An 18,090-nucleotide genomic window follows, 5' to 3' on the forward strand; every position below is an offset into this window, starting at 1 on the left:
TACATGCTTGCCGTCCACATTGCAGTATAGTTGTTGTTTGGTGTCTGGAATTTGCAACAAAGTTAATTTCAGTGAACTATTCTTACCTGGCTCCAGAAGAGATTTTAGTTCGTCGTCAGTCTCTTGCTCTGCAGCCATCGTTTCAAAATTAACTTCTCTCGTCGCAATGCTGTTGAGTCGCGACAACCAATCTGCAACGTTATTTTCTGTTCCACGAATATGCTGAATGTCGGTGGAGTATTGACTTATAAAATCAAGTTGTCGCACTCTTCGTGGTGGTGCCTTTTCGCTTTTTTGTTTAAAGGCGAATATGAGCGGCTTGTGGTCGGTGAAGATTGTAAACTCTCGCCCCTCAAGTAAGTATTTGAAATGCTCAACGCCTTGATACACAGCAGCAAGCTCTCGATCGTAGGCGCTATAATTGCGCTGCGCATCGGCTAGTTGTTTGGAATAGAATCCAAGAGGTTTTGCTTTCCCCTCGCAGATTTGGTGAAGCACAGCTCCCACAGCTGTGTCTGACGCATCGACAGTTAAAGTTAATTTACCATTTGAGGATAAGTAATTTAACATTGTTGCGTTAGCTATGTCATCTTTACATGCTTCGAAGGCAGCTTCTGTCTCCTTAGACCAGACAATTTTCGTTGTGTCGCACTTCTTGTTGCCATTTACCAGTTGTTGTAACACACTTTGATGCCTCGTAGCGTGTGGTAAGAAAGGTCGATAAAAATTAATCATTCCTAAGAATCGTTTTAGGTCCTTAGCCAGTGTTGTCTGTTTGCCAGTATTATTTTTCGCTTTATCTCAAAACTGGTGTCATTCGTTTCGGTTGCGGCGGTGCCGAGGTAGATAAAGTTACTGACTATCTCAAAGTTGTGGTTCCCAACTTTCTCCATTTTCTTTATCTGCTCGGTTGTGCAAGGCTTTTTGGGAGTTGAAACCATCCTTTTGGTCTTATCTCCATTTAATGCCAGACCCATTTTCACTGACTCTCTTTCGATTCTTTCAAAGGCTGCAGTTACTACTTCTGGTGACCGACCTATGATATCAATATCGTCGGCATAGGCAAGTAGCATGTGCTCTCTTGTGATTAGTGTGCCATATCTATTCACTTCTGCATCTCGTATAATCTTCTCTTGCAGGATATTAAAGAGATCACACGATAGGCTGGCTGAGGAACGCGTATCAGCAAGTGTCATCCTGCAGAGTCTTATTAATTTTGCAGGGATACCAAACTCAGTCATGGCTTGAAATACCTTTGAACGTAAAGGAGTATCGAAGGCGACTTTGTAGTCAACAAAGAGGTGGTAGGTGTTGATTTGTCCTTCTCGGGTCTTTTCCAGGATTAGGCGCAGTGTGAATATCTGGTCCAGGGTGGATTTACCAGGTCTAAAACCGCATTGATAGGGCCCAATTATCTCATTGACTTTAGGTTTTAATCTTTCACACAGTACGCTCGAGAGTATCTTGTATGCGATGTGGAGGAGACTTATTCCTCTGTAGTTGGCACATTCCGTCTTGTCTCCTTTCTTGTGTACGGGACATAGTATGCTGAGGTTCCAATCATCGGGTATGCGTTCTTCTAGCCAGATTGCGCAGATAAGCTGACGCATACGCCTTATCAGCGTGTCGCCTCCGGTCTTAAATAGTTCAGCGGGTAACCCGTCGGCTCCTGCTGCCTTGTTGTTCTTTAGTCGGGTTACAGCTACTTGGACCTCATTCTGACTAGGAGGTAAACATTCTATACCATCATCAGGGATTGGTTCTGCGGTATCCTCTTCGCCGCCAACATCGGACACTAGCAGTTGGGTGAAATGTTCTTTCCATATCCTCAGCATGTTGTCTGTGTCAGTTACCAGATTTCCTTCTTTGTCTCTGCAGGAGGATGTGCCTGCACCAAAGCCATCTGTTTGGTGTTTAATTCTTTGGTAGAATTTCCGGACTTCATTCTGACTCCTGTACATCTCAATTCGCTCGCACTCACGTCTTTCCATTTCCTTTTTCTTTCTGCGGAATAGACGTTTCTCCTCTCTCCTTTTCTCCCGATACCTCTCCTTCATCTGGCGCGTTGCTACTGATTGCAGGGTTGCTCTATATGCCGCATTCATGGCTTCAGTAGCATCTCGACACTCTTGGTCGTACCATTGGTTTTTTGGAGGAGGCTTTCGGTACCCAAGTACGGATTTCGCGTCATTTTCCATGGAGTGGGCAATAGTTTGCCACTGCGCCATTATATCATCGGAACAAGGAGTGCTTTCATCAAGCAGTTGGGTCAGTCGAGTGGAGTATGCCGCTGCCATTTGTTGTGTCTGCAGCTTTTCAATGTCCAGCTTCCGTGCAGTGTCAGATCGTACTTTCCTCGCCATGTTCAAACGGGTGCGAATCTTTGCTGCAACAAGGTAGTGATCCGAATCTATATTCGCTCCACGGATCGATCGTACATCTAACACGCTGGATGAATGCCTTCCATCTATCACAACGTGATCAATTTGGTTTCTCGTGTTTTGATCGGGTGACAGCCATGTGGCTTTGTGGATATTTTTATGTTGAAATCTGGTGCTACTAACTACCATGTTTTTTGCCGCGGCGAAATCTATCAGCCTCAACCCATTACTGGACGTTATCTCGTGGAGGCTAAACTTTCTGACTGTTGGTACAAAAATTTCTTCCTTCCCTATTTTCGCATTAAAATCTCCCAGAACGATTTTAATATCATGGGCGGGGCAGCGGTCATATTCTCTCTCTAGGCGCTCGTAGAAAATATCCTTGGTCTGCTCGTCTTTGTCTTCCTTCGGGGCATGGGCACAAATAAGACTGATGTTGAAGAATTTGGCTTTTATGCGGATTGTGGCTAGCCTCTCATCCACCGGAGTAAAGCTGGAGACTAGGTGTTTCAGTCTTCGACTAACCACAAATCCGCAGCCAAATTCATGCCTCGTGTTATGGCAGCTATAGTATAGATCGTCACCGTTTGGTGTTGTAGTGACGCCATTCCCAGTCCATCGCACTTCCTGTAAGGCGGTTATGTCTGCCTTGTACTTCTCTAATACATCCGCCAGCGCGTATACTGCACCTTCTCTATAAAGAGTGCGGACATTCCAGGTGCAGATCCACAAATAATGGTCCTTTTTTCGTTTGCGTGGGTCGTCAACGTTGGGGGGGTCCGTTTTTACTATTCTTTTGTTTTTCATAGTAGTTCTATGTTTTCCGGGGGTGGGTTACTGGCCCAGCGCCCCAACCGCATGGGTTTGTGGGATTGCATGTATCCCTCGTTGTGGCGAGCCGCTTGCTCCAAGATCCGACGCTCGCCGCCAGCCGCCCTAACCTGGTAACAGACGCTGATGTTGGCCATTGGTTATTTGAAGGCGCCAATAACTCGCCTTGTCATCTCGAGTATCATTGGCACTCAGTATTTAGTTAAGGGCCAGTGCCACCTGACTCCTCACTGAGACTCTCCTCTCGAAAATCGCTGACTGCCCGCGTCCGCATTTGCAGCTACTCCGCATAAAAACGGAGCTTTCCACCATCCGCAACCTGTGGACGCGCCCGGTAGCTTTCAGCTAAGCTTCCCGTGATAACGATGGGCACCACACAAGTCGGAGCTCAAAGTTCCAGCCTGTGTGGCGCCCATAGTCATCCCGTATCAGCCGGGAACTACCACAACGAAATAAACAACGACCATTCAAGTGCGTTCTGTGTGGAACGCGCATTGGATCTGCCCGATCAATGATAGTACATCATCGTCGCTTTCACAGCCAAGAGTCTGATGCAACCACAAGCAAGTGTGGAATATGTCAAAAACTAATATTAACTAAAAGTATGGGTCAGCATGTTTCATCTGTTCATAGCAGTTTGAGTAAATTCTTTTGCAAAATTTGCAACGCTTTTTTCAATAAAAGCATCACACTGAAGAAGCACGTAACATTCTACTTCAAATCAGAAGGAAACTGGATGTGTGCCGTCTTTTAGTTCGAAAACATCGCAATCACATTTGACACCTAAGAAATATTTCTGTCATTTGTTTACTGAACAGGATAAAATTACCACCAGGTAAGAGCTATGTAGACAATAAGAAAATTATTGGGGTAAAAAAAATATGATTCTGCTGGAAGTATCAAACATCGTCTCCTCTCTTTGTACTCCATTTTTCTACTATTGTAAATTTGTCCATCAACAATCAATTAAAGAATAGGGACAAACTTTCACATATCAATGAGTGCTGCCCGAGCTCAATGATAAGGGACCTCCTTTTATAACAGAGTCCGAATGGCACGGCGCAGTACAACATCTCTTTGCACAGAAAAAAATTGAAATCGTGATTTAATTAAAACTTTTGTATATTCAACTACAAATTTTGCTGAAATCTGTCCTATAAACGAATTTGTATTATTAATAAATGATTTAGCAATTCGCATTTGTGACAAGTTGCATAATTCAATTAAAGCGGTTATAAACTCAATAAACCAATTTATTGGAAATTGATATTTTCGCCACAAATAAACTATTATTTACTTCAGTCGATTAATTGCGGAAACAAAATGAAATGTGTTGCATTAAAACATTTTGTCTTTTTATTATTGTAAAAACAACAAGTGAAAAGGCGTTACTTGTTGTTTTTGGATACCCACCACCTCGGGTATATATGTAAACCACCTTTCGTCAAAATCCGGTGAAAAATGCATACCTTATGCCCCATAGCAGCTCTATCGAAATATGTTCCGATTTGGACCAAATAGTAATAAGTACAAGTCATTGTTCAATTGTGTATAACTATAGCTATACTAGCTATATTTAAAAATAAACCGATCTGAACCATATACAACACGGATGTCAAAAGCCTAACATAAGTCACTGTGTAAAATTTCAGTGATATCGGATTATAAATGCGCCTTTTATGGGGCCAAGACTTTAAATCGAGATATCGCTCTACATGGCAGCTTTATCCAAATCTGGACCGATCTGGGCCAAATTGCAGAAAAATGTCGAAGAGCCTTACACAACTCACTGTCCCAAATTTCGGCGAAATCGGATTATAAATGCGCCTTTTATGGCCCCAAAACCTTAAATCGAGAGATCGGTCTATATGGCAGCTATATCCAAATCAGGGCCGATCTGGGCCAAATTGAAGAAGGATATCGATTGGCCTAACACAACTCACTGTCCCAAATTTTGGCGACATCGGACTATAAATGCGTCTTTTATTGGCCCAAGACCTTAAATCTAGAGATCGGTCTATATGGCATCTATATTCAAATCTGGACCGATCTGATCCAAATTGAAGAAGGATATCGATTGGCCTAACACAACTCCCTGTCCCAAATTTCAGCAAAATTGGATAATAAATGTGGCTTTTATGGGCCTAAGACCCTAAATCGGCGGATCGGTCTATATGGGGACTATATGAAGATATAGTCCGATATAGCCCATCTTCGAAATTAACCTGCTTGTGACAAAAAAAAAAAGAAACTGTGCAAAATTTCTCTATTTTTAAAGACTGTAGCGTGATTTCAACAGACAGACGGACGGACATGGCTAGATTGTCTTAGACCTGAAAATCCCACAGATATCCAAGGGCCAAAAAGGGGTACACAACTACTCCTTGTGGTGATTGTGCTCTTATCACAATCTTCCTATTTGAGCCATTTGTTAGTTTAAGTTAATATCCTGCCTATCAACATAAGCATTCATTTGGTGGCTATCTAAGGCTATAATAACCTAATGAAAACTATTTAAACCTGCCATCTTGATGGTTTTGTGGGTAAAGTCTCTGGAGCTCATTGGAATTTTAAACATTTTTTAAATTTATTATTTCTTGCTTGACACCATGGCTTATTTAATAAGGTGGACACATCAGGAGAGCTAATGGAACTTGATGTCAATTCATTTTTGAATTCGCCTTATTAAAATATAAACGTCGAATTTAAAATTCTCTAACTTGATTTTGTGTTTTCTGCTGTTATGGTTCTTAAACTTAGGTCATATAATGGTACGCGTCTAACAACCTTAACCGCTATTAGCTTTACTCAGGAAACTAGGTTCATTGTATCGCCCCCGAAAAAGATTCATAAAACGCTGAAGAACACAGACAAAATTTACGGCAATACAATCCCAGACATTAGAATGAAGAAGATAAGGAGGCAACATGCATGACAATACTGGAAGCCAGGCGGGCTGGAGAAGTTCCCTCCTAACTTCCATTTCAAGCCATTATTGTAGTCAAGAATGGCGAAAGGTCCATGTGCCTGGAAATAATTTAGACAGGAAAAAGGTGCTCATTTACCCATAGTCATGCACCTACCCCCGCAATTTCAGGCCAGTGTCACAATAGGTGCTCAACCATCTAAAAATCCTCCTCATCCCCACAAATGATGCAATGTCAGGACAATGGGCCAATCTTCGCAGCATACTACATGCACTCTGAATGGCCACACACCAAGATTAAATCGTCTTACTCGTAGCCAACAAACTTTAACCCCTTCCTTTCGGAATATTGTGAAAATACCGCAATTATCCAAGAGTGTCAAAAAGGGGTACAAAAATCGTCCTTGGGGCGATTGAGCTCTAATCACAATATTTCTGTTTCAACCTTTCCTATGCTAACTATCCTGCCCATCAAAATAGTATGAACTCAATTCAGGAGGAATCCTCATGTGCACCACCATGCATTTGACATTTGTGATGTGTGGTCCCTGGTTAAAATCGAGACACAAGCCAATGAAGTTGGAAACAATTGCAGTCCAATTGGAATTTACTATTTAAATATGCACTCTTGGTGATTTTGTGGGTAGCCTATGAAACTAATGGAAATTATGAACATTTTATAATTTGTTTTTTCTTGCTTGACACTCAAATATTAATAAACTTCTTTCTTCTTGCTCTGATTGGTAGCAGCAAATTTGTCGTAATTTTTAAATGTCAAGGCGAATCGAATGTTCTCCGCACTGTTTACAAAGTTTGACATATCAAGTTCCCAAAAAAGATGCTTTGTTATAGCAATTCGCCGATGCGACCCCCTTATAAATACGCCTTACTTGACACTCAAAAATTAATAAACTTCTTTCTTCTTGTTCTGATTGGTTGCAGCAAATTTGCCGAAAATTTTAAATGCTAAGGCGAATCGAATTTTCTTCGCCCTGTTTACAAATTTTGACATATCAAGTTCCCAAAAAAAGATGCTTTGTTGTAACAATTCGCCGATGCGGCCACCTTATTAAATACGCCTTGTTCCAAACGAAGCAAATTTGAGCATATCGAAGAAGGTTGACGAGGTATTTATAAATAGTATTATTTTATTTTAATATGTTATTATCCTTAAAGAAATTATATTCGCTTAGAAAACGACGCTGGTGACGGAAGGTAACAAATGCAGTGTTCCTTCCTGTGGATCTAGATTTTGTGGTATTGTGCGCAAAATGATATTATTGGGTTGCCCAAAAAGTAATTGTCTGTAATATAGTAGTAATATAGTCGGCGTTGACAAATTTTTTCAAAGGCTTGTGACTCTGTAATTGCATTATTTCTTCTTTCAGTTATCAGCTGTTACTTTTAGCTTGCTTTAGAAAAAAAGTGCGCGAAATTTTGTTTACATTTATTTGTTTGGCGTCAATTTTAATATGGGTACCACATGTATTGAAAGAAATTCATTTAACAAACCGAATCAACGCTTGTGATATGGACCTTAAACGCTATGAATTCGACCCGTTTTTAAAACGAATCATAACTGGAGATGAAAAATGGATTGTTTACAACAACGTTAGTCAAAAACGATCATGGTCCAAGCATGGTGAACCAGCTCAAACCACTTCTAAGGCTGATATCCACCAAAAGAAGGTTATGCTGTCTGTTTGGTGGGATTGGAAGGGTGTGGTATATTTTGAGCAGCTTCCAAGGAACCAAACGATTAATTCGGATGTTTACTGTCAACAATTGGACAAATTGAATACAGCCATTAAGGAGAAGCGACCAGAATTGATCAATCGTAAAGGTGTCATATTCAACCAGGACAACGCTAGACCGCACACATCTTTGGTCACTCGCCAAAAACTGAGTGAGCTTGGCTGGGAACTTTTGATGCATCCACCATATAGCCCTGACCTTGCACCATCAGACTACCATTTATTTCGATCTTTGCAGAACTCCTTAAATGGTAAAACTTTCGGCAATGATGGGGCTATAAAATCGCACTTGGTTCAGTTTTTTGCAGATAAAGGCCAGAAGTTCTATGAGCGTGGAATACTAAATTTTCCAGGAAGATGGCAAAAGTTTATCGAACAAAATGGCAATTATATATTTGATTAAAGTTCTTTCTAAGTTTTATTAAAAATGCATTTACTTTCTTTTAAAAAATCCTCAATTACTTTTTAGGCAACCCAATAGTATTTATTACGATTCACTTCAATATGTATATAAATTATTTTGTTCATTATACTTTTTACAGACGGTATCTACGACATTGAAGATAGGCTCATAAAAGAAAGGCAATTTTTTCTTCTTTCTTTTAGAAAATATAAATTAAAAAAAAAAACAACAAATATTTTAAAGAAATATATTACACGTTTTATCAGCAATTTAGTTTATAAAATAAATATTCATTTTATTAATGCAAAAAATATCAATTATTTTCTTTTATTTAATTGATAAAAATGTTATTTTAGAGAAGGTAGTCCCTTCAAATAAATTTGTTTATTGAGGTATTAACTGCTTTCATTGGATTTTTGAGCTTATCAGGTGTCAAAATTACAAAAGTCTTAATCAATAATCCAACTTCGTTTGTAGGTCAGATTTCAGCGAATTTTTTAATTGAATGTACAAAATTATTAATTGAACCATGTTTTTAATTTTTTCTGTGTACGGAAAATCGGTGCGGCAAGTGATAGCAGGTCTATGGCATGCAGGGAAGATGATGAGACGTTAGAGCATTTCCTATGCCATTGCCCGGCTTTCACGACTAACAGACACCGGCACTTAGATGGGGACACAATACCAGACATAAACCAACCAAAAAAAAAACTAGTAAAAAGCTGGCCGTTTGAGAAAGGACGTCTTTATCTCATTGAAATTTTAAATGGTTAGAACTGAAGTGCCAGCGAGATATTGTGCAAAATTTTTAGTCCCTAGGTGGACCGAACGCTCTTAAAAAAGCCCCTAAAGATGGCCGCCTCGGAAAATCGAAAACTTGTTCGGGCTAGCTAATCTTCATTTGTGGTCTGATTTCCAAAACTCTTTTTTTTTGCTGGATAGTGCTCAAAAATAGTCTGCTTGATGTCTACAATATCTATTCCGGTCTCGAGGATTTTCGACTAAATTTGTTTTCTTTGAATTTTTGCCAAGATAGGCTTTGTATTTTCCGATGTCTGAAAGCATTTGTGGATCGCTTTTCATTTTGATGCATGATTTGGATTGGTGATAAGAAAGATTGAGTTTTAAAATTTTCTTTTAAATTTGTATATAAAAGTGTACTTAAAAAACTAAAAATAAATACTGCTCGATTTACAAAAATATGCAAAATACCCATTTCGAACAAAGATGGTTTTAAAATCAACATTGTTTAATACATTGGCTGTGGAGGCTACAAATATTGTTTTTTTGTAGAAAAAGTTCAGGTATTTAAGCAACTTTTTCAATGTAGACTAAACTAAAGAAATACTGGTTTTGTCCAAAAAATTCAAAAAAATTTTTTTTTTTACTTTTTGACCAACTTAATCACCACCAACCACCAAGAGACGCCAGGACCTTAGAATTTTCCATATGATGTCGCTAACCATTCAACTATTTTAAACTTCAAAAATATATCTATTTATATTCCACTGCGCAAAATGCAAATTTCACATATCAATGAGTGCAGTCAGATTCATGTTTAAGCTCAATGATAAGGGGCCTCCTGTGCACCGCACCGCACTGTGCAACATTACTTAATTGTGGTTTTAGAATTTTGTTACAGTTCGCAGGGGGTTTGCGGTTTTGCCTCCCTCAGCGGTGCTATAATTATTTTGGTTAGTATTGCATTGTCGGGGATGGTTGTTGCGACAGCATGTTAAGGGGTTCAGGACCATTAATGGTTCATCATCCATCCTCAACCGAAAAAGAACTATTTTTTTAAGTTTCATTAATTTGTATTTTTAACATTGATCCAGTAAGATCCAATGATAGAAAAGTGTTGGCGATATTTAATTTTTATTATCAAAAAATTTTTATAAAAAAAAAACAAAGCTATATAATATTATATCAAACAAAAAAAATAAGCCTTTTTTTGAATAATGAAGTTTTGGAAGTGTCAATACGGTAACCTGTGTGTTTGTATTTTTTAAACAAATTTTATCCATTTGTCAATTTTTTGTTCATATCTTTAAACTGAGGATTCTATTTTTTAAGGGCAGACGTAGAAAGCAATGCGATAAGAATGCCAACGCAGGATGCTAATCGTTTGAGTTGTTTTGTGTGTGGTTCAGGCAATCATCCTGTGGGGTGTTTATGTATGTTGGCCTAAGATAATCATATGAGAAGTTTTATACATACATAAATTGTCAAAATTTTAAGTATTAAAGAGTCACGCAGAAAAAGATTTTCGATACCTTGCAGTACTTAATCAAACCGACATTCTGATCGTTTGTGATATATACTAGAGCTGCACGAAATGAAAATGAGATTGCATGTGTGAGATACTCTTTATAAATTTTTATTTCTTTCTTTGAGTAAGAGTTAATTTATTTGACAGAACGGTTGGTTGTTGTTGTTCAGTTTAATATCCAGATCCAGGAAATCTTCGACTAAGATGGGGTGTGTACAGAGGGATCTGGGTCTGAGTCGAGTTGGTCTGGCTGGGCAGTTATGCAGATGACGTGTGTTCTCTGGCATCAATCTTTACTCCAAAGGAGTTGAAATTACTGCATCTGCCGGATCGTTATTGAGCCAGAACTACCCTGGCTTGATAGACAAATTTTGGGAATAATTCTGGAACTTTTGAACGGATAGAGATTTGTACAATGTTGAGGTGTTTTCCAATAAGTATGTAGTATGGGGACCCTAGGGTCCAGAGGCTCATCCAAGGGGATTGAAATTTGATCACCTCCACCATGTATAATTTTTAATTGCTTGCCAATCGGCTATGTATGGGGTGATTACAAAAAAATGCTGGAAAGTTATTGAACTTACAAAAAATTGTTATACCCACCACCATAGAATGAAGGGTATACTAATCTAGTCATTCCGTTTTTAACGACTCGAAATATTGATCTGCTACCCCATACGATCCACAATATATATACTATTGTGGATCGTCTTGACATTTTAAGTCGATCCGTCCGTCTGTCGAAACCGCGAAAGGGGTAGAACGAATAAAGATATCTACTTGATATTTTGCGCAGACTTCTTATTAATGAAACTCGTTGCGGATTGCAGATGGGCTATGTCGGTTCAGATTTGGATATAGCTCCCATCAGAGACGTAGCCAGGGAAGGCCCTCGGGCCCAAGCCCCCCAAAATGATTTTGTCTATAAAAAAAGATATACTAAATTTATTCTTAACACAAAATTTTACTAAAACTTTTTAAAATTACAACATTTTGTTATTATAATATTCTACAGAGACAAAACTTTGATCACACTAGGGCCATCTTAAAATTATTTTTCTTAAGTAAAAATTTTAATGACATTTTTTCTGCAGGCTAAATTTTTTAACATTATTTTTAAAGACAAAACTTGATCACAATTTTTCCTGAAGGCAAAATTGTAATAAATTAGGCTAACATTCTCTTCAGCCCAGGCCGGACCCACACTCCCCCTTGTATTTATTGTTTTAGAGATAAAATTTAAATAACAATTCTTCTAAAGACTACATTTAAATGATTTTTTTTCTAAATACAAACTTTTGCACAGCCTACCTCAAAATTATTTTATAAAGCCAAAATTGCAATAAAATTTTTGTGCCTGCTCAATGTTATTTTGCGACACTACATTTTGCGTAAGCATTTTTAAGTTTTTTGTTATGCTTTTCTGTCCCAAATAGAAACAAAAAACCAGTAAGGAAGGACCAAAGTCGGACGGTGCCGACTGTATAATACTCAACCCCTACCCTATAAGTACAAAGTGGGACCTATATCCAATTCTGAACCAATTTTTACGGACCTTGGTGGATGTTTTCAGATGAGTTATTGAACAATCCGCAAACAATTTGAGTAAAATTTTGAAACCTAACTAACTACGGTTGATAAATTCAAACATTATTGCAATTACCCAAAAACCGACAAACATATATAAGGGTGCTATATCCAAATCTGAACCGATTTGGAGCAAACTTTCCAGATATTGTGGTAGTCGCCGAGGAAAGCGTTGGCAAAATTTTGGCAAGATTGGTTAATGCGCTTGCTGTGTTAAAATCGGGATATATATATATATATATATATATATATATATATAAGAGCTCTATCTAAATCTGATCCGATTTCCATGAAGCTCAACAGTAATGTCGAGAGACGAGAGAAAATCCTTCATGTCAAATTTCGGTTAACAAATGAGGACTTTATTGCAATATTTCTCAAAATCGGACGAACATATATAGCGATATCTAACTCTGAACCGATTTCGACAAAACTTTATTGACACTGGCCGAACCGGGCCCGCTCCGCTGCGCCTTCTTTTACTTTATATGAGCAAAATAATCCTTTGAATAATTATTTCCGCCTTTTATCTGAATCCCATATGATCTTTATTGGTTTACGAATTTAAGTTTGGATCTAAGATGTACTCCATTCTTAAAATACTTTATTACAGCCCGATATTCTCTTGATGTCTGATTTAGGGGTGTTTTCGAGGGTGAGGTGGTCCCCGAGACACTTGGCCCTGAAAAAATATCAGCATCGTGCTCTTCTCTTAAATACCAAATACCATTGGTCCCGAAAATGGGTATCAATTCTTGCTCTACCCCCCAATACCTTTCATTTAAGCTCCACATTGACATGGTCAGTAAATATGCCATATTTAGGGGTGTTTTGGGGTGGTCTCCCAAACACTAAGCCCGGAAAATATATCAGCAACATGCTCTATTCTCATATATCTAATATCATTTATTTGAACCCCATATTGCCATTGGCCTCAAAATTGGATAACAAATTTGTTTGCTAATCTCATTTAAACTTCTTATTGCAAAAGTCAGCAAATATGTCCGGTTTGGGGTATTGGCCCTTAATACTATAAATGTTTAGTTCCACTCTCTTTAAGACCCAAATTGTCTTAGGGGGTTGTTATAGTGGTGGGACGTCCCCTAAAAAGTTGGTCCCTAATGTTGATATCAGATACGTGGTCTACTCCCAAATACCTTTAATTTGAGCCCATATTTCCATAGTCGGCAAACATGGCCGGCTTGGGAGGCCTCATACTGCTATAGTCAGCAAATACAATACTTCCTATTTGGGTGGTGTTGTAGGGGTGGGGTGGCCCCATAGACACTTTTTCCGAATATTGATATCAGATGTTTTACTCTCAAAGACCTTATATTTGAGCCCCATATTGCTATGGTCGCAAATTTGTCCCCTTTGGGGGATGATTTTGGGGAGAGACGGCCCCAAACACTTGGTCTCATATTTTAATATCACATTCGTATTCTGCACTTAAATACCTTTTATTTAAGCCTAATATTCCCATTGTCAGTAAATAAGTCCTGTTTGGTGGTTGTTTTGGGGAAGGGGTGGACTCCCAGAAACCCATATTTGGATATTAGATTTGTATTCTACTCGCAAATACCTTTTATTTGAGTCCCATATTGCCATGGTCGGTAAATATGTCCGATTTAGGGGGTGTTTTGGGGTTGGGGAGGTCCCCCTAACACTTGGTTCGACAATTGGATATCAGATACGTTTTCTTATCTTAAATATCTTTCATTTGAATCCCATATTGTCTTGATTGGTCTAAATATATGTTTGGTAGGTTTTAGGGTGGGGCGGCCATTCGAAATTTTGATACCAAATTTTTATTTTTAGGGTATTATATGAGAGCACACAAAATTTCGTTTAAATCGCACCACCAATCTCCGAGATCTGGCGTATCGGAGAATTAGGGGAGGGTCCGCCCCCACTTCAGATATCAATGTAGTACCCTATTTTCACCATGGGATCATTATGCACCATCTGTGAAAATTTCAAGAAAATCGGTTCAGCCGTTTCTGAGTCTATAAGGAACACACAAACAAACCTACAAACAAACGCAAATTGATTTTTATATACATATAAGATTATGGAAGTCATCGAAATTTTATGCAGGTTCGCCAATAAATGCGCTTGCAGTGGCTCCAGAAGTGAAAATCGGTCGATATATTCATAAAAGAGCTATATCTAAATTTGGAGCTATATCCAAATTTCGATTGAATTGGTTAATAAATGATTCGGGCAAACAAATATATGGGAGCTATGTCCAAATCAGAACCAAATCTGAAATACGTCAAAAAAATTTATGTTCCAAATATGAAGATGATCCGATGAAAGTTGCGACCTGTATTTTTGTACACAAATTATCATGGACAGACGGACAGACATTCGTGAGATACCTGGCGAAATGTTGGAAAGGGTATGCCAAAATTGGACTAAGCGGATGGAACTTTTGAGGCGCAGACACGGTCAACATTTGCATGCCATAATCTCCAAACATTAAATTTTTTTTTTTTTGAAAAACTTTCCTATAGCTCTTAAAAAATAACCCTTTACTTACAGTCGTGATCTCTGTCAAATAAAATGAGGTTTTATTGTAAAATAATGGAAAAAAATGTTTTAAATATTGTTCTTGTCATATACCAAACCATTCACATCATAGCATCTAAAGTCTCTTCTTTTGTTTTCGATTTCAGTGAATGCCCATCTAGTGACCCTGCTTTAAATGTAATAGCGAATGTGGATGATGATGATGAAGAATGTACATATATCCTATGGAAAAATAATGCCATCAAATGGAAATGTAATAGTTTCTACTCAATAAATTCATTTCTTACATTTTTGAAATTTTTGTTTGGTTTTTCGATCGACATATCGATTTATATAAAGCTACATCTGTTTGCCCTCCTCCTATATTAGAGGGTAAACATATTCTTGATTGAACCGTTTTGTTTTGTATTGAGCTCCGCAAGAATATTTTATGTCTCGTAATAGGTTTTTTTCGGAAAAAATGTAAAGTCTCTCAAGGATAGCTACGATAGTGTTATCCATTAGGCGGTTGATGATCTGTGTCTGTTTCCAATGGAGCGGCAGATCTAGAGCCCGGGAGTAGGCTAACACTAAAAATAAATTTGGTCAAAAATTTTCCTTATTCGTAGGATTTTAGCATTAAAAACGAGCCAAAGAAACAAAACTTTAAAATAAATATGCTATATTTAAATTTAATTTCATTTTCAAGTTTTTGTCTGTTAGGGCGAAGATCATTAAATTTTGCAATTTTTGTTTGTTTTTCTTTCGAGACGAGCTCAATGATCGGAAGTTTTCTTTGTAAATGGAAAAAGGAAGCCAGTGATCTCAACACACACCAAGCACTATGGGACGCGTTTCGTCTTTGGTTAGAAGTCTTTTTCAACCATATTAGGTGTGACGGCTTCAAGGGCCGTACGTTGGTATGTTGCATTTTTATCGCATTTATTGCGAAAACGCATCTATGATACAAATACCACATTAACCACGCTCGACAACCCTGTCTATTAACTGTACTTTTCCCAATGCCTGTGTTTTCGTGTAATGGTAGATTTTTTGTCTACATCAAATTACACTACTCCCATGGTACGCAGATGATTCTGTGCATCTGTTGGAAGGTGTATTGATGACCTCAATCACTATACAACGGCAACGGCTCTCGCTGCTGATCCGTTTGCCCAGTTTCGAATTAAAATTAATTTTCTATATACTAACGGACATGACCCTCCGTTTCAAATTTTGACCGCTGATTGATTCTTATTTTACTTTAATATGACTGTCCTATTATTATTTTTTGAAAAAATCCTTTTTTTAAAACTTAGTACCTTAGCCTAAAAAATGTAACATTTAAGACGCTCCTATTTGTAAGGCTATATTGTGTCTTTAACTATGTTTCACAGTTGTCTTGTCCCTAGGTCAATTTCCTAACTTTAAATTATATTATCACCTTCATTTTAGATTTTTGTCTTTAATAGCAAGACTCAGGGAAGGATTTATTTACCATTTAAAATAAAAAATTCTTAATATGAAAGAAAATATTTTTCACCAAAGGAAATGTTTCCTTAAAAAGTTGGAAAATTGATTGTCTTCAGTGTAGAATGAACTCCAAAGACCCAACAGCTGTGGTGATGGTATCAGGCCGTAGCATGTTGCCTGCTTCTGAGACTTCGACTGGTGGGCGACTGCGCCACGCTGCACTAGCCGACAGATGACTGGTCAGCAGAGGCTTTTGACGAAGACACCCGGTCCAAGTCTTAATGGCAAGGGCGAACCTATTTTACTTTCGCATGCCTATAATTTGCCTAGGCTCTCTTAATGCTTGGAATAATAAAAAGTGTATCGCTCTCAGGTTTATTGAACAATAATAATATGGTTCCAAGAACCGTTTTGTTAATGTCGCTAAGGACAGCTTGGTGATGGTAGTTGTCCACAAGGGAGAAGAAAAGTATTGCATGCCTAGGAACAATTGGAGTGGAATAGTCAATGGACTGTCATCAGTATACTCCGATGTCCTTGCGTAATTTCCTGGGTCTCCTCCAGTTTGTGACGATGCAGGCTGGTATCGAGGCCGATACAAACTAATTGCCTTCGGCGATCAACGCTCAATTGAAATGTATCGTTGTGCGCTAAAAAAGATTGGTGAGATCTGGCCAGGTGCAACACTAGATTAAGTCAAGAAGGAAAGTATTTCTTCTCGACCAAAGGGGCATGCTTGGATACCAAGGATTCGCTCAAATCCTGAAGCGATACTTGCAAGACTAAGGGAATGTAATCCCAATCTTTCAAAGATTGGTAGATTGGATGAGGCTGATGGTGACCCGAGACATTTAGTATTCGTACTAAACTCCTACTGTCTCGCAGACCTCAACAAGTCTGAAGGGGTTGTACCCTACGGATTCAACAAGTTTAAACTAAAAGTCTATAGAAGCGGTGGTGTTGGGGAATCAGGAGACGAGATAATTGGGATAAATTTCGCAACAAATTCTGCACCACTATCCCTTATAGACTAGAAAAGGAAGTGGAAACTACGGAGGATATAGACATAGTGGTCAAGCGGATCACGAAGGCCCTGAATGACTCGCTTATGTCAGCATGTCCTAGTGCCAAGCCAAGGGGCAAACAGCGACCGTCATGGTGGACCCCAGAGCTGGTTGGTCTAAGGAAGGACTGCAGAAACTCTTCTGTCCTCGAGACCTATTACGATGGGGAATATTCACAAGTCAGAGAATGTATAGTGAGGTAACACTAGAACTACTCGTTGATACACATTTCCCGGGAAAATCTCCAACAGACAACGTGGCGCCAGAAGAGGTTGTCACTGATATGCATTCGTCGGAGGCCATTAGGGAAATTGTGTCTGAGCCGAAAATCCTTTCGGTGATAAGAAGTTTCAACTCCTTTAAGTCGCCAGCCCCTGATGATGTGTCACCGGTTGAATTACAAGCTGTGTCTGATAGACTGGATCCCTGGCTTAGGCATCCATACTCATATACTCTGCTTGTATCAGAATGTCATATCACACAGGTGATGGAGGGACACGAAGGTAATTTTCATTCCGAAAGCAGGAAAACCCTAACACACGAAGGCGAACGATTTTCGTCCTATTAGTCTGTCATCCTTTATGCTGAAGACTTTTGAGAGGTTGATAGAAACATATTTTAGGGCAAAGATCCCTGGAGATCGCCTGTCGCGGCAGCAGCATGCATATAGCAAAGGCAAATCCACTGAAACAGCCCTTCACGACCTATTCGGCTACATAGAGGGTTCTCTCGCTGTCAAGGAATATACAATGTTAGCATTTCGTGACATTGAAAGTGCTTCCAATAATGATAAACCGACGTCAATCATAAAGGAGTTGGAGTTTCTTGCCATCAACTCTACCGTAAGGAAGCTTATTAATAACTTACTTACTAAAAGATGCATTACGGCAG

At 38.7% G+C, this 18,090-nt stretch overlaps 1 long non-coding RNA gene across 1 annotated transcript in view; it reads left to right on the forward strand.

The window, feature by feature from the left end:
• Window positions 1-14,980, forward strand: part of LOC106081337 (uncharacterized) — a 28,995-nt gene extending 14,015 nt beyond the window's left edge. The window contains exon 2 of the long non-coding RNA XR_001220343.1: window positions 14,830-14,980. This is a non-coding gene — a long non-coding RNA (uncharacterized LOC106081337). The remainder of the gene's footprint in view (window positions 1-14,829) is intronic.
• Window positions 14,981-18,090: the final 3,110 nt, after the last annotated feature.

This window comes from Stomoxys calcitrans, chromosome 5, assembly GCF_963082655.1.
Source record: "Stomoxys calcitrans chromosome 5, idStoCalc2.1, whole genome shotgun sequence".
Lineage (NCBI taxonomy): Eukaryota > Metazoa > Arthropoda > Insecta > Diptera > Muscidae > Stomoxys > Stomoxys calcitrans.